This window comes from Carassius auratus, chromosome 3 (assembly GCF_003368295.1).
Source record: "Carassius auratus strain Wakin chromosome 3, ASM336829v1, whole genome shotgun sequence".
NCBI lineage: Eukaryota > Metazoa > Chordata > Actinopteri > Cypriniformes > Cyprinidae > Carassius > Carassius auratus.
Genome location: NC_039245.1, coordinates 8,245,558 through 8,269,132, shown reverse-complemented (window position 1 = coordinate 8,269,132; position 23,575 = coordinate 8,245,558). Strand labels below are relative to the sequence as shown.

The window sequence follows — 23,575 nt, the reverse complement described above, 5'->3', positions numbered from 1 at the left end:
GGAACGAAAAATCAACTAAATAGACATTAAAAGGAGAGTTCATTTTAAAATCTGAATTTTGTTATATTTTACTCAACCTTATGTCACTTCAAACCTGTATAACTTTCTTTCTTCAAAATAAGATGATTTAAAAACTGTAAAGCTCCAAAACCGAAAAAAAAAAAAAAAATCCTTAAAATGATCAGAAATGTAGTTCAGACAAACCTTGTGCTATATTTTAAATATTTTTAAACTATATGATAGGTTTTTGTATGAGGAACAGATGAGAATTAAATCTTTATTCATTGATAAATTTCACATTCCTTGAGGCATCAATTTACTCTGCAATTATATCCAGAAAGGAAATATTATCATATTACAAATATTTTTTTGTCTTTTTCATTGCTTGAAAACCACTGGTAACTATAATCACTCCAATGGTTTTGGAGCAACAGAGAGGAAAATCATTTTCCATTTCTGAGTGAACTTTTCCTTCAATGTTTTGATGAAATGAAAGATTATCAACAAAGACAAAAGTCTGAGACAAGGACCATTCTATGAATCAGTGGTTTATTTGATTTTGAGACGTGGGCATTGCACCCAAAAATGAATGTGAGCTTATGGACGACTGGAAGAAAGACGTGGGAGTTTTAGAAGTCTGAAGAGTAAAGTGTCCTCTCACAAGAAGATAGACTTATGACATTTTGACTAAAAATTATAAGATCAAAATAAAATGAAAACATAAAACATAAGCATGGATGTTTTGTTCACAATAAAATCTTTCAAATGCATTTACAAAATAGGTTGAATTTTTCATTTAATATGAATGTTTTTTTTTTTTTTGCATAAAATATGCTGCATATGGGTTTGGAATGATGTGAAGGTGAGTAAGTAGATTTTTTATTTTTAACTTTTCCTTTAAGGACATAGTTGGATAGGACATGAAGAATGTCAGAGCACACAATGAACTGAGCAAATCTCAATTAATCATCAGCCCAGGAGGAGAGATGAATCAAGACAAAGGAAGTGATTGATGAACTCTGTAGGGCAAGAAGGAAACACCGAGTGATAACAAGTGCAAGATAACAGTATCTCTCCTCATCTCTTCCTTTTTTGTTATCCTCAAAATGAGTCCCTTTTCTCATTTACCCTGTCCAAGCGAACTTCCACTTTCATAATTCAACAAAATTTTAATGAGCTTCAGGTTTACGGTGCCTTTTTAGCGATTACTCAGTATCAAGGTTTCGGATGTGGCACCTCAGGATTTTTACAGTCTAATCTTGCCTTATTGTGTTATTTTGAGTTTATTTGCCTTTCAGTTTTTGCCTCTCAGTTTTAAATCTACATAAAACACAGGTTAGAGTAACAATATTCCCCTTAATGTTGCCCTACTAGCCTAACAGATTTGTCTAGACAAACAATTTCATATATACCATGTTGATGATTTGATAAGGATTTGTGAGCTCCCAGGATGCACTGTAGCACGAATAAATTAAGCGGCTACATTTATTGGATTAATGTGTTGCTGATAGCTGATTTATTTAGTTGTTCTTGTCATAATGTGATGGTCAGAGCTTACCTTTTTACACAATTCGTCTCATCATTTTAGACCTTAGCACCATTTGAATTTTTTTGACAGGAATGAAAATGAGGCTGTGAGAGATTACAGTGCATTACGTGGATTGTACTGTTATTTGACAACAACATTCAGTAGACAAAACTTTGTGAAAATGACAGGGTCTAGGGACTTTATATAATACGTGCCACTGCAAACAATGTAAATCTATCCTTTACAGCCTTATTTTCATCCATGTTAAAATCAATAAGGCATCTAACCTGATTAAGGTCTATGAGACCTTCCTTTACCTTGCAAGATCTCAATGACTGCAGTAATGTTTCAGAGTTCATGTTAGGCCCCGTTTACACTAGTGCAGTTTCGTTTTAAAAACGCATAACTTTTGCTATGGTTACGTCTATCATTTACACTACTCCGGTGTTTTCGACCCTCGAAAACTGATACTTTTGAAAATGCTTTAGTATGCATTTCAGTGTAAATGGACCAAAATGGAGACTTTTGAAAATGATGGCGTATAACTGCTGATATTCGCTCTGCATATCCTTGGAGGCTGTGTAATCATTAACATCATGCGCATTGTTGTAGACAAAGATGTATAGATAGATTTCCCATTCGATCGCCCCAAGCACTTAGATGCCATCTAGATAATAGGTAATCTACCTATTCATATGGCTGTACCTACATGAATGGTCGCGTGACGTGTTTTAAGTTGTGTAATATAAACAAAGATCGTTTCTGAAACACAGCGGAGACGCCAGTGTAGACGAGAATCGTTTTCATTCTAAAACGCTGTTTTAAAACAAAAACACACTAAGTGTAAACGGGGCCTTAAAGTGATAGTCCATCCAAAAATGAAAATTCTTTTAGAATGATATAAAATAATTAACTGGTGTTGATTTTCTGCACAAGACATCTATAGCATTGAAAATAAATTATTGACAAAACAAAACATGTATATTAATGAATGAGTAAATTCAGGTCACTCACAAAGATGTGTCACTGAAAGGTTTTTCAAACTTCAATGTACCACGTTGCTTTTTATTGTTGTTTTTTACAGTGTTGAAACTTTGTGAAACAGCAATTGTCTCCCAATAAAAAACAAATAGACATTTCTAAAAGTCTGTGTGAACCCTGCTAAATTAAATAAACAACTTAGGCTTGTTTGCTGGTCTCCCAGCTGCTGTCCATCCCTAAAATGGCTTTTCTCTCATATCACTCTCTGTCGTTAGCACACTCTCAGGTGTTCTGCCCTCTCTCTCTTTCACCCTCACTTTAATGTAGGACAAAGCATCTATATAGATAGATATTTTCAGTATCTCGGCCCCCAGGACATTATACTGGGAAACTTCCAAGGAACAGACCGCCCCACTTTTACACCATGAAACTGGAGCGGCCAATTTCTCTCTGATACATACACACAAACGCATAGGTACATGCCCATCCACAGGCTAATGCTCCGTGTACAAGAGGCCGGACAGGTAGGACAGAATCACTGAAGTGAGTGCAGAATTACTCACTTCTGGCTTTTTTGACCTCACAATCTTGTGTGTCCTTGCACACGTCAATCAACCAACTAAGACACAATCTCGGCCCCTCAGAGAGTTTCAGTCCTCAGAGAGTTATTTTGCAATCTCCTCCACATAACAGAAGAAAGTCATCCTAATTCCCTCTCTCCATCAGCCATCTTTACACGGGAGCACATAAAACAATAACCAACGCAACATATTTTATGATGTGGGTAATAAAAGTGACCTAGCTCTATTTCATTCATTGCATTTTTTCTTAATTTAAAGTGTTAGGAATTTCCAATTATGTCACTGAATCAAATACCCATCATTACACAGGCACGTCAAAAGACACCACACAAGGTCACATTTGTATAGAAACATATTCCCACAGCAAAAGAGCAAAAAACTGAGCCAAAAGCTCAAATCTCTACTGTGTACTCTAAGATTCTGGTCTGGTTATATAACAGAAATCACATTAGAGAGCTGAAAACAGCTGTACTTCCACATACATGCACCTTAGGGGAGGCTACAAATCAAACTCCCCCTCTGAGTCGAAAACTCTCCACCATGGGGCTAATTAAGATCTTAGATCCCGCTCAGACTGTCTTCTCCAAAACGGCTTTCATTTTCAAATGACGTTCAGAAAATATTACAAGATCTGTAAAATATCTCAGATAGAGCAGAGAATATAACTCACTCAACTGCAACGACCCTCTCTCTTTCTGACATTTCTAACAGATTTTTTTTTTTACTTAAATGTCAGTAAACCAGGGTTGTGTAACATTTATAACTGACAGATAGATAGATAGATAGATAGATAGATAGATAGATAGATAGATAGATAGATAGATAGATAGATAGATAGATATAAATAAACAGTTGTAAATTGTAAATTGTACTAATACTTCACTATATTACCCTTTCTTGTATTTTTGATAAAATAATAACAAGATTCATCTTTTGAAAAAATATTTAAAAAATCCTACCAACCCCAAACTTTTGAACGATAGTGTATATTAAATCATATTTAATATATTAACTTTAGTCACCAAGGACAGAAGAACACTGGAGAATAAATTGGTGTGTTAATTTACTGTGTGCGATTCAGAAACTTCCTCCTTTTGTCATTCAAATCCAAATTCCAATTCAATTTATGAACTGATAAGGAGCCAGTTCTTTAATTCCGTGCTCCCACAAAAGACGCTGTTTTGAGTCAGAATCTCACAATTTTGAAAAAGCTCACATCCTTAAATATATTCACGTATGAGATTAGTAAAATTGTGGCATGTCAAGCGGATTGAAAAGAAGAAAGAAGGAGAGCTTGAAAGAAGAAGATTTCATGGGCCACCAGTCTCTTGAAACACCTCAGCATCATGCCTTCATTAAAGTGGACTGATTTATATTCTATTCACACAATCAACATCAATCAGCAGTGACCTGTGGTTCTATAAGGAGAGCGTGAGATTCTTACACAGAGCAGCGGCCCACATACAGAGTGTGTTTCAAAGAGATGGAGAGAGAGAATAAGCGAGCATGCATGAAAAGAGCAAAAGCGAGGCAGAGGGGAAAAGTCACATGTCTTGTCAACAACAGAAATTATGTCAAGCGACTTCCACCTTTCCTTCGCTCGTGTGTGACAGTGATGTCACCTCATGGCCTGTTCATCAACCAGCCATTGGACACACGGCAGTGTCGTATTTCCTCTGGGCACAAACCTGGCTCAACGTACGCAGTTGATAGCAGTGTCATAACAAGAAAACAGCTCTAGTCCTGACCACCTCTGAGAGACCGAACAATGCCTCGCTAACCTGCATTTTCTGGCTAGACTGATAAGAGCACAGACATCTCAATGGGAAAGAGCTTTCCGAAACATTCCTGAATGGAAGCAAATAAAGAGGTTACACATTAGAGCGGAACGCTGCAGGGGGAGAGAGTGTGTGGGCTCTGGGTTTGATGCTTGAGTTTTTCATGCTTAAAAATGATTGGAGACACCATGCACGATGGCACAAACGCAGGACGGATCATCCCACTGTGAACGAGACATATTAATGTCACGCTGCTTTTAGTTTCTTTTATAAGATGGCAGAAGATACAAGATTGTCAAACCTGTAGTCTTAAAGATACAGTTGATTATAGCTGACACAAACTTAAATGATAATTAGAAATATTTGACAACTAACTGAAATTAATTTAATCAGAAGTACTCGAATTACAAAATTAAAGCTATATAGAAATGTTTAAATCTAATAAATTGTCAAAAACATAACAAAATTACTAAAACTCAAACTAAGATGAGCATTTTAAAATAAGCTAATTAAATTTATTAATGAATGCAGGTTTGGATAATTAAATGATGACAGAATGTTTATTTTTTGGTGAACTATTATTTTAATAACCTCTAGTACAGTCAATCTAATACAGTGTGTCTCATGAATATGAAATGAGTTAGGTGGCAGTGTGGGAGATACTGTACCATGCATAAATAAATTAGGTTTCTATCTGGCTTTAGCAAAGCAGACAGACAAAATGACTGCCTTAAAACTTACTTGTTAAACAACACGACTATGTTACACAATCAAACTGCCTCCTCTTATTTGTCAATAAACCCTCCTGGCCTTTCTTTTTTCGCCTGTAGGTCTGAAAAGACATCCTCAAGAGAACTTTAACAGAACAGGATGCTTTGGATCTTTGCGGTTCACAGAGACTTCACTGACTCAGCTGTTTTGTGGTCAGCATCGGTTTTCTAATCTACTGCACTGAGGTTTGTGTTAAAAACAGAGTTAATGGACACAGATTATACAATACAACTAGGAAGAACTTAACAAATCCGACGTAAGATATCATAAAATCTAACAAAAGGATCATACACATATGGCCACCAGAAATCATCAAAGTGAAAAAAGTGGTTTTCTTATAGGGGATTTTGGCTATTGGCAAAAACTGTAATAGTGTATAGACTAGTGTATAGTCTTAACAGTCTGAGGTAAACCAGAGAGAAAAATAAATCTCCAAAATGACAACAAAAAAAGAGTAGAATCAACCTCAAAATCCTTCGCACAAACTGCTGCATTATTGAGGTTTGACCTACAAATCTCTTAAACTCTAGCTGAAGATGTGATTGTGTATTTTGTCAACTATATCTTTTTTATTCATACTGATATTTTAATCATTTCTGTGCAATAGCTCTCTAAACGGAGGAGATAAATGTCTTATTTGATCTTGAGGTGGAGTATATTTGGTTCAGAAATAAATGTGTTCGGGAGTATTAAAACAAAACTGAAAATTCCTCTCAGGCTGCAATTGGTTTGCAAGGAAAACACAACCGACATAACTGAGAATAAATTGTCCAAACTGATTTTACCTCAGACTAAACCTCCACAAAAATATGATGACATACTTGGGTAAATCACAGCTGTATTAACATATCAAATAAAGCTGGTTTACTGTGTTTGAGACAGTGCTGTGTGGTGATGTGTTATCACGGTGGCCTGAGGGTTTCCTCCAACTGACAGAATTGCAACATTTCAGGCTGCGGTTTCCTGACAGGCCACACTCTGTTTTTTGCCAAGGCTCCCTCAGGTGCAAGCCCAGCTAACCTGGCATTTTGTGACAGACATATTTTGCGATGATACGGCCGTCATTCAGGGATTTAAATGAGCAAACACGGGATTAAGATGTCTCTGTGTGTCTGTTTCAAAGAGATGGCTGAGAGGGGAGGGCGGGACGAAGCTGGATCAGAGGAGCTTGCACTCCGACAAGAACATGCTCTGTCTTCCTCTGCGAAAGTGCAATTCACACACGCACTCCGGATGTCAACATTCAATTCAACTAACATAGGCCAAACTGAGCAGTGATATGGTAGAAAGATTATGATACTTTTCACGAATATACTTTCCCTTTGGTGTAAAGCAGTAAAGGTATAAATCCCATTATTTAATTATTTTTTTTTAATTTTCTTTATAGAACTATTCAAAAGATTATTGAAGTTTTACAATAAAATAATATTTTTGTATTTTTAATAGTATATTTTCATATTTAATGTAATGTGTTACTTTCTCCATAATGTGTTTCTTTGTAATTAATTGTTAATTAATTAACAGTTTCTAAGTGAAAAACTATTTTGTTGTATCCCACCTTAGAAGTACTCACATTGCTGACTGCATCATACAACTAATAATATATAACTTATATTCATATAATATATAATCATAACTTAGACATTAATTAAATAATCAAATAAATACTCCATTCCTTGTAGTAAAACTAAATATAAACATTTTACCTACCAAATACTGATCCCTTTCAGTGCATGATTTTCCCGCATTCCCAAAAAAAATGCCATTCCTTAAACTTGTGACACTCAAGAAATGGTATATATTTAACATCTTTACCCTTTCTACAGCATGATTTCAAGACATGCAAACAATCTTATTTCATTTGCAAATTATTTTTACAGATATTGTAGTATTGAATGCATAACTTGTAACATTTTTATTAATTTATTTTCATTTCATTTTTATTATTAAACTAATTAAATATTTAGCCATCTTTCTTCACTGAACATTTGTTGAAAATGCCCTGTTTTGTAGGAAATTGCCTTGACACACACAAACACGCTCTGACCCATTGAGCCATCCATTAAAACTGCTGTCACTTTCTAATACTAAAAGCTCCAAACCAGCCAATGTCACACGTCTTCCTCACCGGGATTTGACAGATTGAGTTGCAGTATTAAAATGTCAACCATTCATTTAAAACCACCCCATTTGGGTATAGTAAACTGACAATATGAATGACAGAAGGACATGTCAGCTATTATACAAGCAACTACCAAACTCTTCAGTGTATTTGCTTATTGCTTATTCCTCAACTATTTAATTCCACCATATGCTCTTTATGTACCATCATTTAAAATACATATTTTTTAACTTCTTAATATTGCGCATTTTGTCATTTGTCACCTTTCTTTTTTTGTTGCACCATCTGAGCATAAAATACTCTGAAGAAGTATCATATTGGTTAAATGATAGTGGCCTGACTTTTAGAAGGCAATGTCAGTATTACAGCTGGTGCAGAGGTCACTGATATTAGAGCACTCTTCATGAGAAAAGAAGTTCTCTGGGTAGCTATCTAACCACATTCACCGTGATCATATTTATACATCACCACCACAGATCACCATTATACATATCCCTGCCAGCCCTCAAAATGACATGACCACAATAAAACATCGATGGCACATTAAAGGTATAATCTGACAGATGTTCTGGCACGCTTTCTTGGCTAGATTCCCACTGTATTATATATTATGGATGCCACAAAACATTGAAAACTGTGCACTGTCACATTACATTCTTCCAAAAGGTTTTTTTGCAGTGTAGAAGAACCGTTTTGGGTTCTTCAAACAACATTAAGTGAACAGTTCTTAAAAGAACCACAGTTCCTCTTCAGGAACTCGAGCTGCGTCAATGCGCTTTGGGGAACGCCCCCAGCGTGCGCGACTCTGAATATCCTGTGAAATCAGACCAATGGAAGAGCGTGACGTCACCGGCGGAGTGACGTAAGCGACCAGGAAGCTATAAAAGCACGTGCCACGCAGCTGGCGTCAGCTTCGCATCTTTCAGCAAGCACTCTGTGTGTGAATGTCAAACTGTTTGTCTGTGAGTCTTATTTACTGTTGTCTGTCCAGTTTAAGAGCTCCTAGACATGCCAAAGAGCAATGCGAAAGTCAAACACACTGATGGCGATTCCAAATCGCGGTTCCTTCCACTCAGGGAGAGGGGTCGACGCTCCGCCTCTCTTCCTCCGAGGAGGTTGACGTTGAGTCGATCGACAGGGATTCGCCACCCCACTCGCCGCAGTATGACGAGCTCTTGGAGGTGGTTACTCGTGCGGTGGCCAAATTAAGCATCGATTGGCCCGCCGAGAAAACAGCTGAACCGCAGAGAAGCAAGCTCGATGAACGCGAAATAGTCGGCCTCAGGCAGGGTCTGGTTATGGAACAGGAAGTGAAAACCGTATTAGAGAAGGAGGCCATCGAGGTGGTCCCTCCTCAGGACAGGGAGTCCGGATTTTACAGCCGGTATTTTATAGTTCCAAAGAAGGATGGGGGCCTGCATCCGATTATAGACTTGAGGGTCTTAAATCGTTCAGTTATGAGACTAAAATTCAGAATGCTCACAATCAAGCATGTTGTAGCGCAGATCAGGTCCGAGGACTGGTTTGTCACAATAGATCTCAAAGACGTATATTTCCACATATCCATCCTTCCACAACACAGGAAGTTTCTGAGGTTCGCTTTCGGGGGCGAAGCTTACCAATATCGAGTACTTCCCTTCGGCCTAGGCACTCTCACCCCGCACGTTCACAAAATGTGTAGACTCGACTCTGGTCCCCCTGCGCATGCAGAGCATCCGCATTCTCAACTATATCGATGATTGGTTGATCTTAGCTCAGTCAGAGCAGGTTGCGGTTCGGCATCGAGATGTCGTCCTCGCACATATGGGGAAGCTGGGTTTGAGACTGAATGCCAAGAAGAGTGTGCTTTCTCCGGTTCAGAGAACCACCTATCTAGGCGTAGTATGGGATTTGATTGCAATGCAGGCACGATTGTCCCATGCTCGTATCAAGTCGATCCGCATCTCAGTCGAGAGAGTCAAAGAAGGCCAGTCACTCACTGTCAAACAATTTCAGAGATTGTTAGGTCTGATGGCAGCTGCGTCCAACGTGATACCTCTTGGCCTGCTGTACATGAGACCCCTACAGTGGTGGCTCAAGACCAAGGGATTTTCCCCGAGGGGCAATCTACTTCGTACTATCAAGGTCACGCGGCACTGCCTCCGTGCCTTAGACATGTGGAAGAAACCTTGGTTTTTGAAACAGGGCCCGGTGCTGGGAGCTCCTTGTCGCCATGTAACGCTAGCGACGGATGCATCCCTCACCGGCTGGGGTGCAGTCACCCTGCCCGTGGTCTGTGGAGCGATTGCCATCTAACATGGCATATCAATTGTCTAGAAATGCTAGCAGTTTATCGTGCACTGAAGCACTTCCTCCCAGACCTAAGGGGTCACCATGTGTTGGTGCGCACCGACAACACATCGGTGGTCTCTTATATCAACCACCAGGGAGGTCTGCGTTCGCGCCCTTTATACAAGCTGGCGCACCAGATCCTGGTGTGGTCCCAGAGCAAACTCCTCTCATTAAGAGCAGCATATATTCCTGGGAAACAAAATATGGGAGCAGACATACTGTCGAGGCAGGGGCCGAGGCCAGGGGAATGGAGACTGCACCCAGAAGTAGTGAAGCAGATATGGAGAGTATTTGGCAGGGCTCAAGTAGACCTATTTGCATCTCAAGAGATGTCACAATGCCCCCTTTGGTTCTCTCTAGTTCATCCAGCTCCTCTGGGACTGGACGCTATGGTACAGACCTGGCCGAGGCTTCGTCTGTACACATTTCCCCCTATTGCTCTGCTCCCGGGAGTTCTGGCGAGAGTGCGCCGGGACGGGGTCCGTCTGTTGTTAGTAGCCCCGTTCTGGCCGGGCCGAGTATGGTTCTCAGATCTTGTCTCGCTCCTCGATGGCTCTCCGTGGGAGATACCGATCAGGACAGACCTACTCTCGCAGGCGCAGGGTACGATAATTCACCCTCGCCCGGAGTTGTGGAAGCTGTGGGTCCTGTGTTGACGCAGCTCGAGTTCCTGAAGAGGAACGTCTCTAGGTTACGAATGTAACCCTAGTTCCTCGAGGGAACGAGACGCTGCGTCTCGGAGCCATACCCCCGGCACCCCTGCCGGCGCTTGCTGGTACTGTGTTTTGACCCCCCTCACCTAAATGCTCTGTTTGAATATGTGTGGTGGATTGTAGACTCGGAGGTAAACGCCCACTGCTATGATAGGCTAAAAGTTGTGTGTCTGACAGGCTACATCCTTCACAGATGGATGCTGCTGTGATTTAGGTTAAAATGCATAAATACTCTGTACATATGAATAACAATAGTGACCACGTAATAAAAATAGTTATTTACTCTTGTGTGGTGCGCCATTACTGCCGGATCCAATATAGTCGCATATATAGTTGCATTAGTTTAAATCTTTCTGAAAACCTATATCGAATTGTTCCTTGTTTGTAAACAAATCAATGGTAAAAGTTTATAATTTGGTTTCTCTGCAGACCTGCATTTGCCCCTCTCGTCATTTACTTACTACAGGCACAAATTTTGTGGGCGGGGCTAATCAGGCGGTGATGCAGAAGCAGGCATTGATCTTCTCGTGAGGACACAGTGTTTGGCCACACTATTACATCATAAAGTGGCACATTCCACAACCTGCTGTTTTGGGCAGATTGGCTTCAATACAAGCAGTTTTTAGAACTTATGAGAAAGTTTTGAGTTCTGAAACGTACAGGATGTTTTTATAGCACAATGACCTCTTATGTGTCATAAGATCAAAGGAATTTAGATTTCTCAGTTCGAGACCCCTTTAAATGTTCTACATGGAACCACAGATGCCAATAAAGAACCTTTATTTGTGCATGAGCATCAAACACTTCATTCCAAAAATCCCCAATGCATTCAATATCATTAGCTTAGCATCTATGTATAAATAAAGAGTTAAACATAAAGAGAGATGACAGTGGCTTTTATCAGCTACATGTTTTTTTACATGCAGTAATCGTTATTAATTAACATACACTAACTCCTGCCTCTAAAAGCCTCTGCCTTTGATGACAGAAGCCTTGATATTCTCATTAATTTTAGTGGAGAGTGTCAGATGGGAAACAGAGATAAGAGCGTCAAGAAGCTGAAGATTTAATTTGGCTTTGTATGTTCAAACTGTGGATGAAAGGGGAAAACCAACACACAAGGAATTGTCTTTATATCATTCTAATCTATTCTATATAGGCCAGTCAATAGGGCAACACTTCAAACAGCACTTCTCTCCCCCTCCTTCTCCTCCAGGCCCCTCGGCTTCGACAATACATGTACACGCTTCACCTCCTAATTGTGTTTGCATTTTAAATGATGCAAAGCAATAAAAAGAACAGAAAAGACACTTAGCATTCCTCCAGCTTCCACATGACTCCAAATCCACATCTGTCATGCAAAACTGCGCATTCTGCTTGAGGAAACATAGGGTTGTGCGCCCCCAGGACAATGCTAAATGATGCATATGACTGAAATGAAAAAGAGCCATTTCATGACAGAGCTATTTGATAACATCTAAAGAGATGCATAAAGAAACATATGCAACCGGTGTCAAAAATTTCCCAAGAATGGCAGGCATGATCATTTTTAATTTGCAGAGTAATTACACTGTGAGCAGGCTTGGGATTTAGTGTATCAATTTGAGGAGGTGCAGTACAAAGCACGAAGAACAGTGATGTATCTGAATCTCTTGAATCTATTGTGAACATATGTAACTTCATAAATCATATTATTGATTCTGCAAAACCACTTTCCAATAATCTCTTTTGGTGGAGACACAACTCGAGTGCTGCTTGTTCTTAGCTCTAATCTCAAAGACTGTGATCAGTGAGGTTCCTGCAGTGTTTGGTCCATGACTTATTTGAAAATAAAGCAATAATCTGGCAATAATGCATTTGAGGGATGTAAATGAAATCAATCCTGTCTAGTGTGAAGGCTTTCTGCTTTCAAATGTTAATGTGATGATTATGGCCATCATTACGTAGTCTTCTTTCATAATTATCAAAGCTCTGGAGTATGACACAGAAGCAGCCACCTGGGCAGAGTCTGAAGAGCCAACAACAGTGACCTTATGTTGAAAGGAAGCCATACATAAATCTTAAGCCTTGATAATAAGGGAAAAATATTTTCAGCCATCATGCCTGTAAGAAAGGCTTAAAGAAATAAACTGGGTTAAATACAAGTTGTAAGTGATAAATTATCAATGCCACAAGATGTAAACAATATTTCCGTTAATATGATTTTATTGTCAAAAATTGCTTACTAACCTTTACTCTAAAGCTATATTGAACTACACAACTTTGTTGCCATGACAACACCTAAGACATAAAAATGATGAGAACAACGTTACAGCTGAAACAATGCATGACGAACAGGAAATTCATTTTTACGGCAATCAACATTATGCCAAGTACTGTCAATTGTGCAACAAACATCTGCATTGTTTAAAACCAGCAACGTTGCTTCTGGTTATGTGCTTCATTAAGTACGTAGCAGTTCTACTCAAGATACCTTCAAATGAGCTACCCAATATGAGTATAAGCTCTGTCCATCGCATATGCAGAGTGATATCTAAAATATAACCGTCAGTTCAAACTGCTGCTAACACATTCTATGAAAAGGGGAATCGATGAGAGAAGTTTTCTGGTTTGGTCATGTGCCATATTCCCCATTGAGCTTGTATTGAACCCTAAAATATTTGTATAACTCTTTGGACAGAACTTCAGACACAAGATAAGAAAAGATGTTTTCATCTAAATGGAGCATTGAAAGTTGCAAGTTTATGTTTGTTTGTGTGTGTCAAAGTCTGCCAGTGTTCATGCACATCTCCAGGGCCCCACCACCCACTATTTCTGCAGCTGTTAGTCATGGCAAGTGGTGTCCACTCGCACACACCGGCCTCGCAGACAAGCAGGCGGACGGCTGAGCAGTTAGAGAGGTTCTGTCATATATCATTCCCCATTCACAGCGCTGCCACCCTCCACCGTTACTATAAATACAACCAGCAGCGCCACTATTATTAATGCTCACAACCACTCCAGCCAATCACACCAATCTATCCTGAATCCATCATCGCAAGACACAACCTCAAGACGCTGCTTGCTTGGCTGACCCACGCACAGCTTTCTGAATAAGGCCTGAAGAGGATCAAAACCAGGATCCTGGTGTGGATGTGGGTCTGGCTCATTCATCATAATCTCTTATAAAGGGGATGAACGGATGATTGAGCACATAGTGAAGGCAATATAGCTGCTCTGACACACCTGAGGACTCACCATCCTATTGCATCCTAATATGAAAGTGTATTACAGTAGTTTTAATCTTTTTGACCTATTTTTTTATTTATTTTTATTTTTTTGTATATTATGATTTATCTGTTAGTCTCTGGTTAGATTAAAATCTCAATGTTTTTGAAGGCAGCACAAAACATTACAACAATAAGAACAACAACAAAAACAAAGAATAATGTGTAAAGAAATGTGACTAACTACACAAAATGCCAAAATGACTGCTAAAAAAAACTTTGACCTGACTCTTGCAACCATTAAAAGGCACTAGAGTTGGCAATTTCTGAATCTTTTGAAGTGTCTGAAGTTTGAAAAGTGATTAGGACCCAGACTCTGAGCAGTCTGCAGCAATATTACAATAATATTAAAACTGAAGTTGTCTGAGGTCATTTTTTTTGCTACAGTTAATATGATGTCCACAGTGTGATACAAGAGACATCAAAGTAGAGCTGGTTTCACTTACTCAGATGAGTGGGGAATAGATAATAGTTTACAGTGTGCAATATAACGTGTTAATGTTTCGCATGTAAAAAAAAACAGTATTTTTTTCACACAATTCACTTATCTGTATACCGCTGTTTTCACATAAAAACAGGCTGATGACTTCCTTGTTCTATGAAGTCCCTCCTTCAGAAATACGTTACGAGTTCTGATTGTGCCAGCGGTTCCTGTGTTGTGATTCGACACCAGTTTAGTGCACGCTGCCCTCCTGGAAACGCGATTGGGCTAATTTTGAGAAGCAAGTGGGCAGGATTTGTTTTGAAAAACTGGCAATCGTGATCTGAACGCACATGCTGGAGATGTACTTATAATCACAGGAGCGTTTTTACTGACAAGATGCGCATGAAAATCGCATTCGATTTTTTGCACAGCCCTACCATCTTATTAACAAAGCTAAACAGCGCTGTCCTTTGTGTAATAAGTTACAGAAACTGTTAAACGCACCAACTTAAATAATAAAATACACTTACCGGTTGTGGTCCATAAACAACACCCTCTCCAGACAAAGAGGGAACTGCTCAATCTTTCACGAATAATCTTTGTGCGAATCCGGCATTAAACTGATTGAGATTGAGGAAGCTGTCCTCAGCAAAATGTGCTGCGCATAGTTTAACATGTGGATTATAATTTTCTGGAACCGAGTAAAACATAAATTGTAACCATTGATCTCTAAGTACAGTGTCCCTGGGAAGCCCAAACAAAGGTGATTGGACTCAGAGATGAAAATAACAGCGTTTCGACGACATGGCGACAAAAACACTCTTCCTCCTTCTCCGTGCAAGCGCAACAAGACCACGCCCCCCTTTTTGTGTATTCCTGTTGGCGGAGGTTAGTCAAAAAACAGTTTTAGTGATGTCATTACTGCAGGAAGTAGAGGGATGTAGTCCAAACTGGTCGTTCGATATAGGCAAATTCTGTTTAATAAGATATCTCGCTTGGCATTGAAATTTGAGCTTTAAAATTTTACAGATATTATTTATACTCTAACAAAAACATTACACACTAACTGAAGTTTGAAACATGGGATCACGAAGAACGGGACCTTTAACAAATGTAACTAATAACACAAAATAACAGGTGACTTTATAGACATTTCCATGTCAACTCACAGCCACAACATTAACCTAAAAATGGACATTACTCACGAGGAGGATGGCTCTAAAAGCCTATTGATCAAGTTGTTTACTTGAGCTGACACTGCCACCGCAGCTTAGGTAAAGGTTGATTGATGGTCTGTGTGTGGCTGACACTGATAAACTAAGCCAAAACAGTCAGCATATGAGGAGGTACATTTTCAAGTTTAGCACAGCTGCTGCAACTGGCATCTAGCGCTGTGAGCTGAAGTATATGGCTATTAGACCGGCAACAGATGAACAGAGAGTGAAGGATAGCAGACATACATAGCTGCCTCCAACGAGCTATTCATAAACCAATGCAATTGATCACACACAGAGTAAATCTGTTCAGCGCAACTCTAAAACATACTCTTTATAAACAATCCGGATATTTTCATTTGCCTTAATGGAATTCAGTCTTTGAGGATCTGCAGTTGTGAGCCATAGCCATTTTTTCACTCTGATATTCTCATCATAAGCATCGGCTGTGTTATACAACTGAAGAAAAGCAAGCATGGATTACTACAGGTTTTAAATGCTATATGATTCTGCAAACAATGTGATTTTATGCAGAAGTATTCATGAGTAACAGATTGTCTCCCCTGTCTTCATTAAGCAGGTATCAGCAGCATAATCCCTTTGAATGAAGATGAGCGCTTCTTAGCCACACAGTAACATGCTATAGCTCATTCTTCATTGCAGTTTTGATCAGCTAACACAAAAAGACAAGTTAAACATGTTTCTTTGTCCATTTGCTTGACATGATTCACTGATAAGATTGAATGATATTACGCATACTGAGAAGGATGTGTGGTGAAATATTTGCACCCTTAAAAGACGTTTAGGTGCCACTAATATCTATTTTAAAAAATCAGTCAGTGATTGTATGTTTACAAAGCAGTGCTTCTTAACTTTTCTGACTCCAAGGTTCCCCATTTTCCACAACTATATTAGAAGGTCCAACCTTCCAACCTTAGTACATTACTAATTCAAAAAAGTTGCTTTAGAACTAGTAACAAATGAATGTTGAGTAGTTTCATTAGAAGTTTTACTGCATGAAAAGCTCACTGTATTATGTAGTCGAGTATTAGATTACCTGCATCTGATACAGCATTCGTTCTTCAGATCAATCTCATATTCACAATAAAATATTAGTTTGAATGTCTGCTGAGGAAAGCGATATCTTTGTTATACTGTCCTTTCATTTGTTAAGGGTGATTTCCGATGACAGCGCTGCTCACCGCATTTGATTGGATGTGTCTTATGCGCTGTTATTAAAAGTAAAAATAACTTCCATTTCAGTCTCTTTCAATAAAAAAAATCTTTACAGCTGACTCGTAAAACAGTCACTTGCCGCCATCTAATTGCGGAACAATGTCACTATAATCACCATGATGAACACATTCAGTTTCCCAATACTAAATACAACTATGTATATAATCAAATCATCATAAACGTTGCTAGACAATTCAGTGAGTAAAATTCTAAGTAAAAAGGCAGTGCTTTGACAGCATTGAAGTTACACAAAAAATAACTTGATGAGATTTTGCCCTCAGCTGAAACTATTTGCAATGGAACAAATAATAGATTAATTGGTAACACTTTCTATGAAGCCCGTATTTATAATACATTATAAGGGTATTCTTAAGGTATTCCATAAGATCAGATATCAGATCAGATGAATGTGTAATATGACACATTTGCTTAGAACAATTTTTATTGTAAAATCAGTTTAATTATTTTGATGGTACCCTTTAGACAGCTGTTGATTAGATACTCTGCAACTACATATCATCTAGCAGTCATTGGAGTATTCGTATGTCTGCAACTGTAAATATATGCAAACACTTTATTTTGATTGTCAACATACAAATAAAATGACTAAGTGTATTTGCAAGTATGTCAACTTATTCTACCAAACTAGATTCTACCATTCTTGAGCATACTAATACTCTAATGAGAGTTAGATGGCATGTAGTTGCAAAGTTGCTTATAGTCAACTGATTTAGAGGATCATCAAGATCAAATGCAACCATATAAAACAGATTTTTTTTTTCAGTTGTATTAAGCTTTTTATCAGGAGTATTAAGCTCATATCAATTACTGTATCAAAGATACTGTGCAGATCTCAAATAAACAATTCCAAGATATGTTAAAGTCCATTATATTGTAAATGAAGTAAATTTAATATGGTGTTCATTGTGTGTTATAAGTAATCATACTCTTAAACTGTTTTGTGACACAAAAACAGTATTATTTTTAAATTATAGATGGTTTTAACAGCAACAGCATGAACAAACTCTATAAAGGCTGTACACAAAGCTCTGCTGAACTTACAAGCCCTGCTTTATCAGGCATTTAACATGCAAAATGAAAATGACATCTTACATCATAAATACAAATTTAGTGGATTTGGGCGTCCGGTATGACATTCACTGTGAAAAATACAGCAGGCGAAGTGATACAAACAGTTAAACAGTTGGAGGAGTTTTATTATCACTATAATATTGCATTATTATCAGCCAATCAGATTCGAGGACCAGAAAGATCTGTTGTATAAAGAGTAGCCTACTCTTAAGAGTCATCTTACTGAACCCTGAACATCAACACTTAATTTATCTGCATAAGCAGCGGAACCGTCCATAGAAAAGTCAATATGGGGCGTAATGCAGTGCCATGGCAGTTTAATACTGCTGTTCTGGGCCAACCGGCTCACCACCATCACTGTTTCTAAAAATAGCTATACTTTGATGATGCACTAGTGACTGCTGGGAAAATTCATGCCCCACTCCCCCTCTTTTACTGCATCCCTCTTTCCCTCTCAGTGGTGCAATTAGCACTATTAAACTGGGATCTGGTCCATAGAAGTGCAGGAGACTCCATCCATTCACTCAGAACAGTTGGCATGAATGAGCGTATCCTCATGCACGAGAGGGAAGGAATATACCAGCATGCAACTGCATTACTGCAACTGTATTTCAGTGAAGCAAAGGAACATAGAGTGATTCCATCCTCTTGAGATTCAACAAAGGGTTCTGTTCTACTTATGAGCATAAACATGCTCAACCAGTGCTGTGAGATACACCCCAATGCTCGGTGCTCACACCGATGCTGGCATCATCTCACCCTGGCTCTGCTTGAGTTTCCAAAGCGCTAGACTATTCTCAACAGCAGGATTTGTGTTTGGGTCTTTCTTCAGTTATGAGGGGAAACAGCTCTGTCAGCCAAGGCTGCTTTGCTACGACACTCCAGTTCTGCCAAAGCCAGAGTGCATGACACCCGTCCCTATATAACACTTCAATAGTCAAAAACCACTGATCAACATCAGCCTTCCTTCCTGAAAAGAACAGTTTAAAACAACACACTATTGGTTTGGTGCCGATACAGGTGGTGGACCAGCAATGTCATGCTATTTACCTGCAAGTAATGCTGGTCAACAAGCATCGACTTTTTGGTGAATATAGTTGACCCAGGAGGTTTTGGTGGTTGAGATGAAAAATACAAATAAAAACCTGGTGAGTAGACCAGCAAAGCACCATCCAATTCTGTGGAATAGAAGCCAAAACATTTAATGCAAATAATCTGTCATAATTTGTTCATCCTTCTGCTGTTTCAAACCCCTTCCCTTCACACAAAAGAAGATATATTGAAAAACATTGTGTTTCAAACAACACTGGACCCCACTAAATTTAATTTTATGGTCAAAATAAAGAAAGAAATAAAGCCATGCAGGTTTATGCCATGACATGAGGGTGAATAAATGTAAGGGATAATTATTAAGGGAGTTGTAGTATGTTTGCAAAAATTGAACTGGTACTGGTGCAATTTAAGAAGCACTGGAGTGTTTATACAATGTTTTAAAAATACATTGTTTTAATGAGACAGAAGATGAACTTTTAATGTGCGTGTACATGCTGAAGGAAAATCCAGCTGTACTTTGTTTTGGGGTGATGGCTCTGAGCAGCCGTGGGTATACTCTGTCCTTGAGCCTGCAGGTGACCGCCAAAAGCCTTGCCAGTTTTATTACAATCAGTGAGCAATTTTCACAGTATAGCCTGTGTTTGACACAAAATGTGTCAGTGGAGAAACTCTTGTCTACGGCACACATAAAAATCATCTGTAAGCCAAGCAAAGTGCTTCTACTTTGGTAAAGAAAGAGTCTCTTTCAGCTGTCTCAGTGAGAACAAGTTACACAAAAGTAACAATGTAACTACTTTTTGTAAAAGTAACGTAACATTGTCATGCATTAGTTTCACAAGTACTGTATCTTCCCCCAAGATTAGTCATCAAACATTACGCCAAAGAGAGACACACTCAGGGCAAAAGAGGGATAAACAGATGGAAAGAGGAAAAAAGAGAGTTTGGGGAGGTGAGATAGAAAGGACAGAGCTGAAGTAGGCCAGAGCACTAGGGAGACTGTCTGTCCCAGATCAGTACTTTACTGCGAGCAGAGTTAGATAAGGAGAAAAAAATGAGCGGAAATGCGTAAAAACGACTGGGCTAAATCCCGAAAGCTCGAATTATCCCCCCAAGAGCCTATACAGTAAATATTAGAGCAAGGAGAGATTAACCATCTTCAACAGCTGGGCAAACACACTGGGATGAAGAAAATGGCGAGAGGGCAAGAAAAACTCACTGACTACAGGGGACGGAGAAGTAAAGTGCATAATGGACGAGGAGGAAGGGAAGTGGTCGGGAACAGAGAAGAAGTCAGGATGGAACAGAGATCAAACATAACCTGATAGGAGTTGAGTTAAATGAATAAGAATGAAACGGTGAACACCATATCAAACCTCCACACTGGCCAAATTTACACATCCACTGGTATCGATCCATGCTGGCCAGTTAGCATCCACTGCCTGCTTACATTAGCTTAGTCAGGCAAATGTATTATTAGATCATGCTCAGGATGGAAATGTTTATTGAATGGCACATTTGTATCTACTCATTTCATAGGACAATGTGAGAAGAACATCAGATTAAGTTGATTACAATTGTTCTGAGGTGCGTTTCCCAGAAGCAACTATGGTCGCAAGTTCTGTTATTACCAACAGAGTTCAGTGGAACTAAAGAGCATAGTTAGCTAATGATGCTTTTAGGAAATGCACCACTGTGTGGTAGTTGTCAGCTTAGCCAGACCTGCTGTAGATTTTATGTCAGTGTGTGATCATTTATTTAAGCCTGCTGAAATGGTGTGAGCTATTACTATGTTAAGACAAAAACATTTCTCCTCATTCACTGTTACAAGTGTGAGGATGCGTCGCAGGAGATCTTTCTGCTGAGCGTAATGAGAGAGAAGTGTTTGAACCACCAAGAGAGCGGTGGTACTCACACATACCAGCACCATCTCTAAATGATGAAGTGGAAGAAGCAATAAACACAAATATCAAATAACTGGAAAGAAATACTTTCACTCTTCACTGGGGATGGGTCAGGGTGGTTGCACTGCTCTCACATACCTGCAGTACTAGTTGTCCTTTTCTTCAGCATCAATGCATTAAATTGATGAAAAGTGACAGTAAAGACTAACATAAAATAAAATCAAAATTTTCTTTTCAACTTTAGAGTCATCAAACAATCCTGAATAATTGGTATAATGATCTCCACAAAAATTAGCACCAAAAAAGCACTTTGGTTTTAAAGGTAATAAATAATTTCTGAAGGATCATGTAACACAAAAGACTGCAGTAATAGTTGTTAAGAATTCAGCTTTTCAATCACATGACTAAGTATGTAATAATATTAAATATCACAATAAAAAAAAATGGTTTTGCAAAACCCTGGACACATCCATGTGTATGCATGATATGCATGGAGCCAGAGCATTGAGTAGAAGGGTGTTGTTAGTTTCCCGATTTATCAATGGCCCGTTCAATGTGGCTAATTTGAACTCTCTTTGTGTGCCTCTGTCTGATTATCCACTCTGTCATCCTATCTCACACCCCCCACCGAAGCGAACACACTCACACTACACAGGAGATACTCTGTATGCATGTGTTTAAAGGGAAGACTGAGGAAGAAATGTTTTATTACATGCAATTTTGAAAACACAATTCTGCCCAATATCTGTGCAAGGAAAACTAATTTGAAAGGTTTTGTTTCTCTTATCCTACAGAAAAATAATTTGTATTAGAAATTTGTTCATGCTGTTACACATAAATTGAACAACATTTTGTTTGTGAGAAAATAATCTCCTTACTTAATTTACTTATTATTTTTCCCTCCCCCGCATTGTTTTGCTCTTTCTCTCTCAATCTCGCAATAAGTGGCTAGAAATACATATATCATGTAATTATGGGTGACCACAGAAAATACCTGCAACAATATCAGAGGAGAATGTACTTGGAAAAACAAAGGCTTCTGATAACAGATTCAGCAGATAATGGCAGGGGACAGTCCCAAACCAAAACAACACACAATCCATGTGTAACAGCACATGCAGACACACTGGCCCGGACTCAAGATCTCTTCACATCCATGCAGAGGAGAGAACGTTCGCTTGTCGGTTCACTTGTGTGTCACTTCCAGACTGTAAGGTGAGGAGCTGGCGGTCTACATAAGAGGCATTAAGTGTGTTGTCAGAGCAGCAGTGTGTCTGTGGGCGAAGAAGAATCTGTAATGAATGTTGTGATAATGGCAATGACCTGAAAAGTACCTAGCCTACTTATATTCACAACTTGTTATAATAAATATTAATCTGGGATAAATGGCATATGCCAGATAAACACAATATAAAAATAATACACTCAAAATGAAAAATCTGCCATCCTTTTCTCATCCCCACATTGTTCCAAACCAGTACAATTTGCTTTCCTCCATGAAAGGCAAAAGGATACATTGTTTTAAGACTGTTTTCTATGTTTATTTCCACATGGAAAAGCATTCATAAGGCCTCAAAAAGAACACAAAAAGGGGTCCATATGACAGAAGTGCAATATTCTGCATAATCTGAAGTTACACAATGGCTTTGTGCAACAAAAATATAACTTAAGCTGTTATTCACTGAAAATATTGACATTTGCGCAAGCTCTCTTTAGCATGTTTGTGGATTTGTGTACACATTAGTCAAATCTTTTTTTTATAACTCTGAACTGATTTGTGCACAAAGATGTTAATAACGTAAAGTTCGGTCTGTTCTAACAAAGCTTTTTGCATGGCTTAAGACTTGGAAAACAGCGCACTAGTCGTATGGACCACATTTATTATACTCTAACGGTGCATTTTTAATCTGCAGTTCACGATGATTGCATAGAAAAGAGTATGCGCGATAATATTAAATATTCCACCCTTTGTGCTCCATACAATAAACACATTCATAAAAATTTGAAATGACATGAGAGTGAATAGTTTCATTTTGGTTGAACTATCCCTTTAACAGCAAATTCTGCTTACGAGGAAAAAAGACAAAAGGCAGTGAACAGAAAAGAAAACTGATGTGGCATTTAAGAGATGCAATCATATGAGAGAGCTGCCATGCTTGCAGATCAGTTTGTTAGCACTGCTCGGTGAGTAAGTCTGCATGCATGCCAATGTATGTGGGTGGGTGTTTCAGGGAGTGACAAGATACTGCATATCAGGCTTCTCCCTTAAATATACATAAGAGAAAAAACATATTACATTATGTGGCAGGATGTGATTTGTATCACTTGTCATTTTTATCAATATTATGATCTTTTTCTGTGCCAAGCTCTTTCTAACACAGATATTTAAATATCCAGAAGAACTTACGACCTGCTGATGCAGTATTCATCTATTCTTAGTGCGCCTCAAGCACCTACTGTTTTAAGTAAACCTGCAGCCAAACTACAGATAATGGGAAACACCAGCCCAGTCTGATCTCCTCACATCATTCACTCAGTCTAGCAGACACAGCGCATACACAGGTCGCCTCCGTTTCCCAGTAGC

At 38.7% G+C, this 23,575-nt stretch overlaps 1 protein-coding gene across 4 annotated transcripts in view; it reads right to left on the bottom strand.

Annotated features, from left to right (window-relative positions):
- The window catches only part of LOC113046396 (SH3 and multiple ankyrin repeat domains protein 1-like), a 92,570-nt gene that overhangs the window by 68,229 nt on the left and 766 nt on the right, over nt 1-23,575 (bottom strand). The gene's annotated exons all lie outside the window — the stretch shown is intronic.